General features: G+C 45.4%; 1 protein-coding gene across 1 annotated transcript in view; it reads left to right on the forward strand.

Moving 5' to 3' along the window:
- GABBR2 (gamma-aminobutyric acid type B receptor subunit 2) overlaps window positions 1–14,827 on the forward strand; it is a 725,909-nt gene that overhangs the window by 372,333 nt on the left and 338,749 nt on the right. The gene's annotated exons all lie outside the window — the stretch shown is intronic.

The following is a 14,827-nucleotide window of genomic DNA, read 5'->3' on the forward strand; positions in this document are numbered from 1 at the left end:
ATTAATATAAATGAAAGTTTATTATTTACAGAGAGGTAGTTAGATTGTTTTTCTTCAAGAGAGGCACAAAGCTTAGTTGGATATGAACAGCTCAAATCTTAAATGGTTACAGGCACAGTACTTCGTTCTCAGTACAGTTTCTTCAGGTTATTCAGTAAAATACTCAGATGTTGTTCAATATTTTCATATACTCAGTGTACTCAGTGTGGACTCAGTTTACCCTAGCACACAGAATACCAGAAAGTGGAGGTTTATCCACAAGCTTTCCCACTCCCCACCAGCTGCAGAAAACAGGGTGAGCGAAACTGTACACAGACGTTCAAGGACTTGACGTGCGGCCAGAACCTGGCCTAACTCATGTCAAGAGCCTTTGCTCCAGCTAAAAGGCAAAGGCCTGACACCTATTTCAGGAGCCCCCTCCCACTTAGTGACTGAAGAAAGGGTTTTCTCTCTCTATCCCAATCTTCCCCTTGTCACCACTCAGGTTTGGTTTATACACGCTAGGTAATATAGGAACACGCAGGTTCTCAGAGTCTCTCCACACAACTGCACAGTTCATGAGCTCAGAGCTAAAAGATCAAGAACTTCTCTCTCCCTCTAAGAAGACCCCTGTAAGCTCACCAGACTCTGCCCACTGCCTGCTGGCATTGGCTGGCAGAACTCCTTAGTCTCAATGCTTACATTTAACCCTGTATCTATCACACCCTCTTGAATAGTTCAGTTCTGCATAGTTTGTAGAAGGCCAGGAAAGTGGGAGCTTCCCAGACCTCCTCAAGCAGGCCGTTTCACGAGGCAGGAGAAAGCAGACATGCATGCAGTTGTTGATTTTGCCCATTTGCAGGCTGGCACCTGCAGAAGCCCTGCTGGCATGAGCAACGTTGCCAGGGCAAAGCACAGGGAGAGAGGCGGCCCTGCAAATATGAGGCCCTGAAGAGCTTTGTACATGACAGCCAAGACCTTGAACTGAGTCCGGTAACAAATGGGTAGCCAGTGGAGCAGATGGGAGTAAGATGCCTGCTCCATCGAGCTCCCGCCAGTCGCCAAGCTGCGGCATTCTGGACCAGTTGGAGTTTCTGAGGTGATTTTGAGGGGAGAGCAATGTACAGTGCCTTACAGTAGTCCAGTCTAGGGGTGTGTATTTGGCTGAAACAAAGCTGAAAATATACCCGGAAAATACCGTATCAGTATTTTTTGGCTCTACTAGATACTTCAGGGATTTTTCAGAAAACCAAAAAAAGGTCCTAAAAAATCCTGAAAATATTCGGCACTTTTGGGAAGATCAAGCACCAGTGCTTGCAGGCTCCTGGGGAGTGTTTTTTTTCCTCCTCCCCGTGCTCTTGACTTGCAGTTTCAAATTGCCTTTGTTCTGCCACCTCCCGGGAGCTCAAAGGGCTGCCTCTGTCAGTTTCAGGAGGGTTTTTGTGTGTGTGCAAGCTTTAGAATGCTTTATTCTCCTTTCTCAGCCACGCTGTTTCAATGCTCACTCAGTCTTAAAGTTCTTTTTCTCGGTTTGGATGCACATTATTTCTCCTGTTGAGCTCGCACTGGCAGACTGGTACTGGGTTGTCCTGGGCATTCTGTACAATGAAATTGGTTCTTCTGGCCTTGCATCCCACCCCGCCCCCCACCCAGCTTGGATGTGGAATGTTGCCAGTGATTCTCTGGATGCACATTAGTCCTCCTGTTGAGCTGACCCTGGCAGATTGGCTCTTGCTTCTGCTGGGCATTCTGCATTGCCATGACTTCCTCTGGGCTTGCAAAAAAAAAAAAATCTTGAGTTCCCACTCCAGAGATTCTCTGGTTTGACACAGGTTCTACTGGTTTTGCACTGTCTGAGTGGGCCTGGGATCTGATGGGCTTCTGTGCTGGTTGTGCTGGGCTAGCAAAAGTGGCCCCCTGAGTGCTGTTTCCAGTCTTCTTGCCCTTGGATGTTAAAAAGGGGGGGGAGGAAGGGGAAAAAAACCTTTTTAACATGCTGGCATTCTGTGTTTGGGGAATTGTTCTGTTGAGCTTGCATTGCCAGTGTGGGCCTGGGTTCTGGCAGGCATCCGCAGTCACGTTGCATTGGTTCATCTGGGCTAGCAAAAGTGCCCCCCTTCTTTGTTTTTGTGTGTTATGATTCTCTGATGTAGCATGGGTTCCCATAGGCTTTCCAATTGGCTTGTGGTTCTGCTAGATCCCTGGGTTCTGGTTTGGTTCTGTTGGGCTTGTGTTAGTTCTTGTGGTGGGAGGCATCGACATGAGGTTGCTGACAGGCAGGCCTCTTTGCTTTTCCCCCAGAGGAAAAAAGTCCATTTTCCCCCAATTGGAAACAATGGAGGATGGATTGGGGCCCATAAAATTGGACCCCCTGATCTTTATGGGAGTTTATGTAAGGAACATCACCATCAGCTATGCTGCAACTTTGGTGTCTCTAACTTAAAAAAAACACACACCCCGAGCCCCAGAAAGATTCTCCACAGGGTATATTGGAGCTGTGTTTTTTTGGGATTCCAGGGGTGGGGGGAACCATGGAAAAACCCATACAGGTATGGGAATTTGGGAAAATTCAGGAATCCTCAATTTTTCTGGGTCCAATATATACTAATCCAAATGTTCCTGGTTTGGGGGGTGGTGGTTTGCTCACCCCTAGTCTAATCTCAGTGTTGTGTGGATCCAGGTGGTCAGGTCAGCTGTATCAAGGTAAGGGGGCATCTTATGAGCTAGGCTGAGTTGATAGAAAGCCTTTTGGGCAGCTGCATTAACCTGCTTCTCCAGTTATAAAGCTGGATCCAGTATGACCCCAAGGCTGTTAACTGAGTCTGCAAGGGTCAGTTGAACTCCATCAAAAGTGGGGAGAACAATCTCCTTCAAGAGCTCCTCTTTCCCAACCAGCATTGGTGGGGGAAACTGCCCTCAAGTCAAAGCTGACTTGTGGTGATAGCTTAGGGTTTTCAAGGTAAGAGACATTCAGAGGTGGTTTGCCATTGCCTGCCTCCAGGTCTGGTATTCCATTGAGATCTCCCATCCAAATACTAGCCAGGGCTGGCCCTGCTTGATTTGACAAGATCAGGCTAGCCTGGGCTCAACCAGCATCACTTCTGTCTTTTCAGAGTTTAGTTTTGATTTGTTCACTTTTAGCCAGTCAACCACTTGGCCAGGCAGCAATTCAGGACCTCTACCACATCATCAGGAGATCTGGATAAGGATATAGCGTGGTGTGCCCTGACCCGGATGGCCCAAGATGGCCTGATCTCATCAGATCTCAGAAGCTAAGCCAGGTTGGCCCTGGTTAGTAGTTGGATGGGAGACCACCAAGGAATACCAGGGTCATTATGCAGAGGAAGGCAATGGCAAATTACCTCTGTTAGTCTCTTGCCTTGAAAATCCTACTGGATTGCCATAAATTGGCTGCAACTTGATGGCACTACACATAGCATGGTGTAGTGGTTAAGGTGTTGGACTAAGTCCTGGGAAACCCAGGTTCAAACCCCCACTTGCTCCATGGAAGCTTGCTGGGTGATCTGGGGCCAGTCACATACTCTCAGCCCTGACCCTGCCTAGCATTTGGATGGGAGACCTCCAAGGAATACCAGGATCTCTATGCAGAGAAAGACAAAGGCAAACCACCTCTTTTGCCTTGAAAACCCTACAGGATCGCCATAAAGTCAGCTGTGGCTTGAAGGCAAAAGAAAAAGAAAAAAATAGAGCTGAGTATTTGTCAACACATTGATGACAACCAGCTTTAGACCTAGAAATTATTTGTCCTAAGGGCTTTACTTAAAGATTAAAAAGCATAGAGGACAGAATTGTGCCTTGTGGAACCCCAAAGGATCAGTTCCAAACCAATGACAACTGGTTTCCAACTGGTTTGAGTCCAATCCATGAGGAATCATTTGAACTCACATCCCCTGAAACCTACTTCTGCCTTTAGGCGCCTCAACAAGATGGCATGATTTACTGTCTCACAAGCTGCAGATAAATTCAGTAAGAACAACAGAGAGGCTAGGCCTTTGACTACACTCAGATGGAGGTCAGCAACTAAAGCTAGCAGAGACGTCTCTGTCCAAGAGCCTGGCCTAAGGTCACACTGACAAGGGTCTAGGCCACATGAGTTATCCAAGAAGACTTGGAGTTGGTCCACTACTGCTCTCTCAGTCCCTTTACCCAGAAAGGGTTGAACAGAGACCTGGCGATAATTGGCCACATCATGTTTATGTAGGGATGGTTTTTTAAGTAGGGGATGGATAACTGCCTTTTTGAGTGGCCGAGGGAAGGTGCCCTGAATTAGTGACTGATTTTTAGTAGATGCTAAGGGTTTGCTGATGTGGTCCTTACATGGTTTTATCAGCCAGGACGGGCAAGGATCAAGGGTACAAGTAGTGGCCGTCACAGATCCCAGGATCATGTCCACAGCCATCACGGAAATGGGGAAGAAGAAGAGTTGGTTTTTATATGCCTACTTTCTCTACCGCTTAAGGAAGAATCAAACTGGCTTACAATCACCTTCCCTTCCCTTCCCCACAACAGACATCCTGTGAGATAGGTGAGGCTGTGAGAGTGTGACTAGCCCAAGGTCACCCAGCTGGCTTCATGTGGAGGAGTGGGGAATCAAACCAGGTTCTCCAGGTCAGAGTCCACCACTCCAAACCATCGCTCTTAACCACTACACCATGCTGGGGTCAAAATGGATCCATAAATAGCCCAGGTAGTATATTAATTGTTTCTTCTGGTGTGCCTGTGTTATACCTGACATCCAAATCAGAGCATATTCTCAGTATTTTATCAGCAAAAACCTTGGCAAAGGTATCACAGCTAATTGTCTGTTCCTGGGACATGAGAGTCTCAGCTTTAGGCAGCAGTAGTTGCTAAGCTACCTTGAACAACTGGGATGAACGTGAACTAGCTGATGCGATAATAGTAGAGAAGTAACCTTTCTTTGCAGCCATTACTGCTGCTTCATAGGTTTGACAATGAGCTCTATAGCATGATCTGTCAGATTCGGCACAAATATGGGACCTGCCTGGAATGTCTTCTTCCAAAATAATTCTTATTTGCTGTTACAGCTGTGGGATGCTCTGTTTGAAAGGAAACCCCCCCCCCCGAATAGTCCTGTCAATACCTAGTATTAGGGGGCGGCACTCAGACTTGGCCAGTATTCAGCTTCGGCTCTTGGTCTATTTGCAGGGGCGCTTTGCCGTGTTAGCATGATTTCTAAGGAGGAAGAAACCTAAAATATCACAAGAATAGAAAGCTTTTAAAAAAAGTTATTTTAGCTTTTTTCGGAATGGGAGAATCAGTTTTACTTGCGTTAGACATATAACATGATCATCTAAATAGTACAATAATCATTATGTGTGTTAAGTGCCGTCAAGTCGCTTCCGACTCATGGCGACCCTATGAATCAATGTCCTCCAAAATGGCCTGTCTTTGACAGCTTTGCTCAGATCTTGCAAATTGTGGGCTGTGGCTTCCTTTATTGAGTCCATCCATCTCTTGCTGGGTCTTCCTCTTTTCCTGCTGCCCTCAACTTTTTCTGGTGACTCTTGTCTTCTCCTAATGTGACCAAAATACGACAGCCTCAGTTTAGTCATTTTAGCTTCTAGGGTCAGTTCAGACTTGATTTGATCTATAACCCACTGATTTGTTTTTTTGGCAGTCCACGGAATCCGTAACCCTCTCCTCCAACACCACATTTCAAAGGAATCTATTTTCTTCCTATCAGCTTTCTTCACTGTCCAGCTTTCACACCCATACATAGTAATAGGGAATACAATGGCATGAATTAACTTAATCTTTGTGGCCAGTGACACAACAATTTCAATTTCTTCACTGTCAACCTTAAAGTTGTGTAATTCTCCTGTAGTCGTTACTTTTGTATTCTTGATGTTCATCTGTAGTCCTGCTTTGGCACTTTCTCTTTTAACTTTCAGCAGTAGTCGTTTCAAGTCATCACTATTTTCTGCCTGTAATGTAGTATCATTGGCATATCTCAAATTGTTAATGTTCCTCCCTCCAATTTTCACTCCACCTTCATCTAAATCTAATCCAGCTTTCCTAATTATATGTTCTGCATATAGATTGAAGAGACAGGGAGATAAAATACATTCTTGTCTAACACCTTTGCCAATTGGAAACCATTCTGTTTCTCCAAAATCTGTTCTCACTGTGGCCTCTTGTCCAGAGTACAGGTTGCGCAACAAAACAATCAAATGTAGTGGCTCACCCATTTCTTTTAAATCCAGCCATAGCTTTTCGTGATCCATACAATCAAAAGCTTTGCTGTAATCTATGAAACACAAGCTTATTTTCTTCCGAAATTCTCTCGTATGCTCCAGTAACCAGCGTATATTTGCAATATGATCTCTAGTGCCTCTTCCTTGTCTGAATCCAGCTTGAACATCAGGTATTTCTCATTCCATATATGGTAACAGCCTTTGCTGTAAGATTTTGAGCATCACTTTACTTGCGTGAGAAATTAATTCGATGGTCCGATAGTTGCCGCAATCTTTGAGGTCTCCTTTCTTGGGAATTGGAATGTAAATGGATCGTTTCCAGTCTGTGGGCCATTGTTTTATGTTATATTTGTTGGCATATTCTTGTCAAGATTTTGATGGACTCTGTTTCTGTGGCTTGGAAAAGCTGTATTGATATCCCAGCTGCTCCTGGTGATTTGTTTCTCCCAATTGCTCTCGGTGCAGCTTTCACTTCACTTTCTAAAACTGTAGGTTCTTCTTCCAAAGATAATTCTTGGAAGGAATCTGTTATCCTTTCCTCTCTTCTGTATAGTTCTTCAGTGTTGTCAGACTCTATGACTCCATTGCATCTCAGGAATTATCAACTTCACTCCAGACGTTTGCAGAGAGTTTTAAAAGGTTTTATTCCCAAAAGTAACGAGTACAACAGTCTAAGAGAACTTAAGGTTTAGAATGATACCATACATGTGGAAGTCAGTTTTATAGGATGCACACTCTAGGATGTTTACACGTAAACGCTTTGAAATGCAAAACATCAGAGATCTCTCCACATCAAGAGAGAGCGGATTCCGGTGAATTCACACCTTGAGATCAGAGCAGAATTTACAATAGGGAAGTTACTTTGAAATGGGGATTCAAGGGGTCTTTAGGTATCGCACCTCTCTCCCAAGCTGGAGAAACTTTCTCACGGGAAGAAAGGTGGAAGGAAAATGAGCTTGCTATCCAGGGCTCGACTGCATGCCCTCGCTGACAAGTGTACTGTACCCACCTTTTCTTTATTTTGTCCTGTTCAGTTAATGTATTTCCATGCTGATCATTCAGCATGCCTAACCGTTCTTTAAATTTCCCTTTGATTTTTTGGATCTTGTGGAACAGATTTCTTGTTCTTCCTTTTCTGTTGTTCTCTTCTGTTTCTTTACACTAGTTATTATAATAGTTCTTTTTGTCTCTACATGCGAGTCATTGGAATGTTGCACTTAGACTTTTGATTCTGTACAATAATCATTATCCTCCTTTTTTTGTATGTGAACAAATTTTAAACCCCCCTCTTTCCATGAGTGTTCTCTATATACTGCCTTATACATCTTATTACTTTGACCGCTCCATATGTATTCCTAAAATGTATTTCATAATTATGTATTTTGGTGTTAATTCAAGATAATAGAAGAGATATGAAAGCCCTGAACAACAATAACTACAGCAGCACAACCTAGAAATGTTTGGGAAAAAAACATTTTTAAGGTCTGTTTTCAGTTTTATCTGTTGGAAAAATCGGGCATTTGAAAAGAATATTTTCTGTTTTAGAATAAGTGAAATTCAAACTGTGAAGCATAAACATTTTTATGTAAGACAAATCTACAGCTTAGATCATGGTAATTCCTATGTGTCTTGTAGACATAGGAAATTTATTTTCCAAGTATATTTTATGTTTAAATGTGAATAATTTTTGGCCACAATATGTTGTAATGTGTTTGATTGTAATACAGTATTACAGAATTCTGAGTTTTCAATATTATAAAGTGCAAACTGGTATCTAAATATGTTAGTAGTCTCTGTTGCGATTCTTTATTTTTTTTACTATACACTGTCTTTTGTTTCCTATAAAACGTTTGTTTCTTGTTTTCAACTACCTCTCAGATGGCATAAAACTAAAATAAATGAGTGGAAGAGCCACTATAGGTTAACCACTAGTGATATAATCTTCTTATTATGTGTTGTCACCTCAAATACAATATGTTTCAGTGCAGTTAGTTCATCCATCTGCTCGATTTGAGCCCTGTTCACAAGTTACAATGAACGCACATACAATCCATGTACAGTGTTTTTTCTTTATACATATGTTGAGTAACTCGATGATGATGATAATTTTAACCACACTTTTCCCCAACCAAGGTCAGGATCAAGGCGACTTATTACATTCGACAGATGTACAGCGGAACATATGATTTAAATCACACATTTATCTGAGTACATGTCCCCGGTTTCATTTGTAGAATCATAGAAACAGAGTTGGACGGGACCTCCATACTCATCTAGTCCAACATCCTGCACAATGCAGGAAATTCACAACTAATCCTGCACAATGCAGGAAACTCCCCCCGCACACCGCCAGTGACCCTCTACTCAATGCCCAGAAGATGGCCAAAAAACCACTCCAGGATCACTGGCCAATCTGGCCTGGAGGAAAATTGCTTCCTGACCCCAAAGTGGCAATCAGCAGTACCCTGGACATGTATGGAAGGGCTGCAAGAGCCAAATACTGATGCATCCCTTTCTGCACTCCCTCTCTTGATCTCTCTAAGTTCACAGAATCAGCATTGCTGACAGATGGTCATCTAGCCTCTGCTTAAAAACCTGCAAAGAAGGAGAGTCCACCACCTCCCAAGGAAGCCTGTTCCACTGAGGAACTGCTCTAACTGTTAGAAAGTTCTTTCTAATGTTTAGCCGAAAAATCTTTTGATTCAATTTCAACCCGTTGTTCTGGTCCAACCTTCTGGGGCAACATAAAACAACTCGGCCCTCCTCTATATGACAGCCCTTCAAGTACTTGAAGATGGTTATCATATCACCTCTCAGTTATCTCTTCTCCAGGCTAAACATACCGTGCTCCTTCAACCTTTCCTCATAGGACTTGGTCTCCAGACCCCTCACCATCCTCGCTGCTGTCCTCTGGACACCTTCAAACTTGTCTACATCCTTCTTAAATTGTGATGCCCAAAACTGAACACAATACTCTAGGTGAGGTCTAACCAGAGCAACGTGTTACCATCACTTCATGTGATCTGGACACTATTAGTTGTCAATGGTGTTTCATTTGAATGGAGAGAGGTGTCCAGTGGGCTGCCACAGGGTTTGGTTCTGGGCCCAGTACTTTTAATTTTTTTAAAAATAAATGATCTGGATGAGGGTGTGGAGGGACTACTCATTAAATCTGCAGATGACACCAAATTGGGAGGAGCAACGAACACACCAGAAGATAGAGATAGAATTCAACAAGATCTGATCACACTGGAAAAGTGGGCAGATGTGAGCAAGATGCAATTCAACAAGGATAAGGGCCAAGTTCTACATCTGGGTAACAAAAATGAGGGACACACACACTGGATGGGGGGATACACTTCTGAGTAGCAGTGTGTGTAAACAAGAGCTTGGGGTACAGGTGGGCCATAGGTTAAATATAAGCAGCCAGTGTGACGGAGCAACGAATAAAGCTAATGCAATCTTGGGGGTATCAACAGAGGCCTAACATCCAGATCGCAAGATGGCATCGTTCCACTGTACACTGCATTGGTCAGGCCACACCTGGAGTATTGTGTGCAGTTCTGGAGGCCTCACTTCAAAAAGGATGTGGACAAACTCAAGCGGGTGCAGAGGAGAGCGACAAGGATGATCAGGGGCCTGGAGACCAAGCCCTACCAGGAAAGGCTGAGGGAGTTGGGAATGTTCAGTCTGGAGAAGAGGACGTTGAGGGGGGACATGATTGCCCTCTTTAAGTATTTGAAGGGCTGTCCCTTAGAGGAGGGCAGGGAGCTGTTCCTGTTGGCAGCAGAGGATACGACTCTCAATAACAGGTTTAATTTGTGGGCAGAATGGTACCAGCTTGATATTAGGATTTTTTTATAGTAAGAGTAGTTCAACAGTGCAGTCAGCTACCTAGGGAGGTGGTGAGCTCCCCCTCACTGGCAGTCTTTAAGCAGAGGCTGGATACACATTTGTCATGGATGCTCTAGGTCCATGTTGGCGAACCTATGGCACGCGTGCCGACTCCGGCACGCGTAGCCCTCTCTGCCGGCACGCGGCCCCTCCCTCTCCAAACTGAGCTGTGGCCGTGACTCAGCTGAGCCGCGCGTGCCGGCCTCCTCAGAGCTTTGCGGGTCGCAAGGAGGAGGAGGAGGTGAACCCGCGGGACGGTCAGCAGGGGGTTGCCGTGCCTTCCAGCGCTCCGGCCTCCCACCGTCCCCGCTTGCTGAGTGGCGATAGCGGCGCTTCCCCCCCCCCCGGCGATATCCGTCTACTGCCGCCGGAGTGCAGGCTTCCCCAGGCAGGGAGCAAGCGGGAGCACAAGGCGCCGCGATGCCGCTAGGCCTGAAGCCGACATGCAGCGTGTGTCGCACCACCTCCTCCTCCATGTGGAAGAAAGGCGGCCAGGGCGAGATCCTTTGCAACAACTGCACGGGCCGGCCGGGGCCGCCAGGGGCCGGAGGGGCCACCTACACCACCACCTACACCACCACCGCCTCCCCACCCCCTGCTGCCGCTGGCCAGCCTTCCATCACGGGCTGGAGCGCCGCTCTGGAGGAGTTGGCTTGGCCGGGCCTCTCTTGCCCAGAAACTGCCGCGTTGGCCAGTTCACTTTAGGGCGAAAACGCATTGGGGGTGGGGGTGTTTGCCTTGGATTCGCCGCACATCTCCCCCATCTGAATTCTCAAAACTCTGCACGGGGGGGGGGGTATTGTTGTGTTTGGAGAATTTGGATGGGGGAGATGTGCATCTGGAGAGGGGCAAATCCAAGGCAAAACCTCCCCCCGTGCGTTTTCGCCCAAAATTTATTCTGGGTTGCTGCATAGTAAGTCGAGTTGCTTCTGCTAGCACGAGTGAGAAGCGCCTTCTGCAAATAGTGGGAGGATAAAGGGGAAACGCTCTTCTTCCCCCCCCCCCCCAGGGCACATATTCAAGTATTGCAGCCCCAGCGTATGTTTGTTTACTCGGAAGCTGGCCCTCCCACAAGTCCAAAGGGCTTCCTCACAAGTATCTGCTGAAGCTGGAGGGTGAGAGATTCAAAACAGATAAAAGTATTTTTTCACACCACAAATAGTTAAATTGTGGAACTCCCTGCCCCAAAATGTGGTGATGGCAGCCAGCTTGGAAGGCTTTAAGAGGGGAGTGGACATGTTCATGGAGGAAAGGGGTATTCATGGCTATTAGTTAGAATGGATACTGGTCATGCTGCATACCTATTCTCTCCAGGATCAGAGGAGCATGCCTATTATCTTGGGTGCTGTGGAACACAAGCACCCAACAAAAGGATTCTTCATAATAAGCTGTACAATAGTGAAGAAAATTTCATTTTTAAAAGATCCCATGATCAGAATACTTATACTTGTTTTAAAAGTATAGTCATTCTTATTGGTAGTGAAGTGTGCAATGTCCACAACTGACTAAAATGCTGTTCAGTTCTTATTTTTTTTAATGTATATAAGTCACCAAAAGCTAAGCAACTTGTTGCATGATTTAACTTTCTCGTTCAGACTGGTAGGACGATTTTGAACATTTAAGAATTACATGCTAAGAATGTTCTATTTTCTAAGAATATTTCTTTAATACAAGAAAAATACATTTAAGTTTTTTCAGCTGTGAGTAAAGGTCCATGGGTAGAGAAAGCTCTCCTGACACAATGCAACCTCATATTTTGTTAACTTAAGATGCCAGGCACTGAATCTGGAATCTTGTGTATTTTAAACAAGGGCCTTACCACTATACTACACACACCCCTATGTCATCTCCACACTTTTTGGTTCTCTATTTCTACAGAAAACTTACCTTTCATAAAAAGTTGTTTGTATCATTGAAAGCTCTGTTATTGTGTTTTTCTTTTAACGCAAAATATGTGAATGTATGAGTTTTTTCTAAACTAAAACCTCAGTATTCAGGTTAAATTGCCGTATTGGCACTTGGCGATAAATAAGTGAGTTTTGGGTTGCAGTTTGGGCACTCGGTCTCTAAAAGGTTCGCCATCACTGCTCTAGGTTGATCCCGCATTAAGCAGGGGGTTGAACTAGATGGCCTGTATGGCCCCTTCCAACTCTATGAGTCGATATTTCAGTTGATGTAGCCCAAAATCACACTTACCCATTTAGCTCCTGCATCACACTGCTGACTCATGTTCAGTGTTTGGTCTACCAAGACCCCTAGATCCTGTATTTGAAGAGAGGGTTTGCTTGTTAAGAAATACTGGAGAAGGAGGGTGACAGCCCAGTGAAAAGTATCTGGGTGAGGATAAGGGAAGGAAGGACAAACAATAGTGTGGTTGGATTCTGCTACAGACCTTCTGACCAGGGTGAGGAGGTGGACGCTGCCGTGAGCAGCTTGGCAGGGTATCCAAACAACAAGAGCTGGTAGTTATGGGTGATTTCAACTTCTCTGATGTGTGCTGGTAGACAAACTCTGCAAAGCGACCACAGTCACGCAAGTTCCTCACCTGCTTGGCCGACAACTTCCTTCATCAAATGATGGAGGTAGCTACAAGGGGCTCAGCCATACTTGACTTAATATTGACCAACAGGCAAGAGATGGTAAATGAGGTGAAGGTGGTGGGGACCTTAGGGGGAAGTGACCATGTCCTCCTGGAATTGCTTTTGCTGTGGGGGACCAAGGAAGTTTGTAGCCACACGTGTCTGTTAGACTTTGGTAGGGCAGATTTTAATAAGCTCAGAGGCAGGATGAGAATCATTCCATGGGTAAGACTCCTGGAAGGGAAAGGAGCAAGTGAAGGGTGCTCTCCTAAAACAAAAGCTCTTGCAAGCTCAAGCCCTTGCTATTCCAACAAGAAGGAAACATGGTCAAGGATCCAAGAAGCCAATGTGGATGAACAAGGAACTCCATGATGAACTAAGGGAGAAAAAGGAAATGTTCAAGAAATGGAGGCAAGGGCATACCTCTGAAGAAGAGTATCTGCGGGTTGCCAGGCACTGTTGGCCAGCCATCAGAGAGGCCAAAGCTCACAGGGAGCTGAGGCTGGCCAGGGAGGCTCATTACTGAGCTGTAGGATGTATGCATGCTCACTGTCACATGGCTCAGATGTTAACAAACCGCGTGATCAAGCACCCTCTGGATGCTTCAGCTTCTCCAACTGTCAGGCTTCAGCAAATACACAGCGTTTCAGGCAATAGACCTTCAATCCAGGCAGAGCAGCGATTCAAAGATTTATTTCAGAAAGTCAGTGATTTCAGTAAGAGACGCGCAAGGTTGGAATACATGACAGGGGGAGTGTGGATACATTTATAGGGCTGATACAATAGACAATGTAGTTGTTTCCTGCCGGTAACGACTTAAGTAACACTGAAACAGAAACAATCATGAACAATCAGTGGAGGAGATGGCCGAGCTCTCGGCTTTGTGCGCGGGACCCGATATCAGATCGAAGATTTACACGGGCGGGTCCCAATACAATTGTAAATCTCTGGCCGGAGCTCGTGTGCAAAACGGGGGGGGGGGAGGAGTGTACGGAGAACTCCATTTTGTTTGCGGGGAAACCATCTTGTTTGAGGACAGAGCTGTCAGAAGCCCTATCTGACACCAACCCACACATTAAAGGGATGCCTTTCAGAAGCACTGATCCTGCACATTACAAAGACCTCATGGCTGCCAGACATGTTCGGATCAGAGATGTTTTGGGACTTCTGTGCTTGGAACTCATTTGCCAGGCATGTAGGTGCCTGATTCAGCTAGGGACTCTGGTGCGTAAGGACAGAGTACTTATCCTCCCAAAGGCGTGGTTTCAATCCGAAGTGACATTGGGTTCGTTGGTTTGTTGGGGAAATGTAAATGCAGCCACCAATACATGTCAGTTTCTTCAGTGGGGCAAATAGTGACTCCCTTTGCTGGTTCAGGTCGTGGGGAAAAGCATGGTGGGGGGGGGAGGCTTAAGCCCTTCCCCCCCTGTGCTCTGTTGTCCTGACCCAAATCGAGCTCCCACATGTACCTAGGAATTAAGTTCAGAGCATGGAATTCCAGGTGTATGTCTGATCGAAAGTCCTTGTGGCATCTGTGGAAACTGTGCACTGTAGGAACCCTTGATACCACACCCAGTATAGGAAGATGATGTCCAGCAGGATTATTCAGCAGGTATTCTTTTGTCAGCTAAAGCTGGAACTCATGTCTTCCTTGTTTAACTAGCAGTGCAGTCCTAAGCAGAGTCACACTCTCCTAAGCCCAGTGGATTTAGAGGAGTGTGAGAGTGTTTAAGATTGCACTGTCAGAACAAGATCATTAAAGGAACAGCTGGTCTTGAGAGCTTTCAACTCTTCCACTCACCTAATAGTGTGCAGGTTACACATCTCCTTGCTGTGGTTCCTTGTCCACAGAGGAATTACTCAAATTATTGACTCCCTCTAAAACTTCAGGAGAGCTTTTTTCAATGATTGGATGGCATTTACAGTTAATTGCTTTTCAGCCTTCTAAGAGTGTAACATTTATTTTCAAGCTGTATAACGTGTGCAATTAGAAAAGGGAGGGAATATTTCTTTACAGTGGTGAACTTGCTTTGGATAGCTGTTGAGCATAAAAGGACCTTTCTTTCTCTCAGCTGTTGCACCTCAATCATCCCCGCCCCCATCTCCGTTCCAGCAGCATTGGCCTGCCCAGCAGCCTCA

The sequence above is a fragment of the Euleptes europaea genome, chromosome 17 (assembly GCF_029931775.1).
Source record: "Euleptes europaea isolate rEulEur1 chromosome 17, rEulEur1.hap1, whole genome shotgun sequence".
Taxonomy (NCBI): Eukaryota; Metazoa; Chordata; class Lepidosauria; order Squamata; family Sphaerodactylidae; genus Euleptes; species Euleptes europaea.